The sequence below is a fragment of the Pteropus alecto genome, unplaced genomic scaffold, assembly GCF_000325575.1.
Source record: "Pteropus alecto unplaced genomic scaffold, ASM32557v1 scaffold7, whole genome shotgun sequence".
NCBI lineage: Eukaryota > Metazoa > Chordata > Mammalia > Chiroptera > Pteropodidae > Pteropus > Pteropus alecto.
In genome coordinates, this window is record NW_006494614.1 from 33051806 (window position 1) to 33052483 (window position 678).

The 678-nt window shown below is 39.5% G+C and overlaps 1 pseudogene; it reads left to right on the forward strand.

Annotated features, from left to right (window-relative positions):
- Positions 1-193: 193 nt before the first annotated feature.
- LOC112474837 lies at positions 194-312 on the forward strand (annotated as a pseudogene).
- The last annotated feature ends 366 nt before the right edge of the window (positions 313-678 follow it).

Sequence of the window (678 nt, forward strand, 5' to 3'; positions counted from 1 at the left end):
CTGAAAATGAGGGAGACCTTAAGACATTCCCAGATAAACCAATGCTGAGGAAGTTCTTTACCACTAGACCCGCCTGGCACATAGCACATCCTTCAGATTGGAATAAAAGGACATTGGGCAGAGACTCAAAGCTTTATGAAGAAATTAAGATCTCTGCTGAAACTCAGTGCATGGACAATTATAAAAGCTAGTACTCTATGGCCACGCCACCTTGAACAAGCCCCATCCCATCTGATCTTGGAAGCTAAGCAGGGTCGGGCCTGGTCAGTACTTGGATGGGAGACCACTTAGGAAGACCAGGGGCTGTAGGCGTAAAAAATAAAAAAATAAAAAATAAAAAAATAGCATTGTAAGCTGACAAGGTCCTTGCAATCTGTGAGGTCAACCGAGAGTTGCCTCGCTTAAGAAAATAAATAAAAATAAATAAAGTTTAAAGAAAAAAGCTAATACTGTTGTGACTTTGGTTTGTAGCTGCACTGTTTGCTTTTTGACTTAAGAGACTAATGTAGTAAAAAGAAATTATTAGTCTATGTTTTGGGACACACAATGTACAAAGATGTAATTGGGTGACATCGACACCGTGTTAGGGTCAGAGCTATGAAGGAGAAGAGTTTTTATATGTTCTGAAAGTTAAGCTAGTATAGATTCACTACACGGGCGTTACAACTTTCAGAGGTT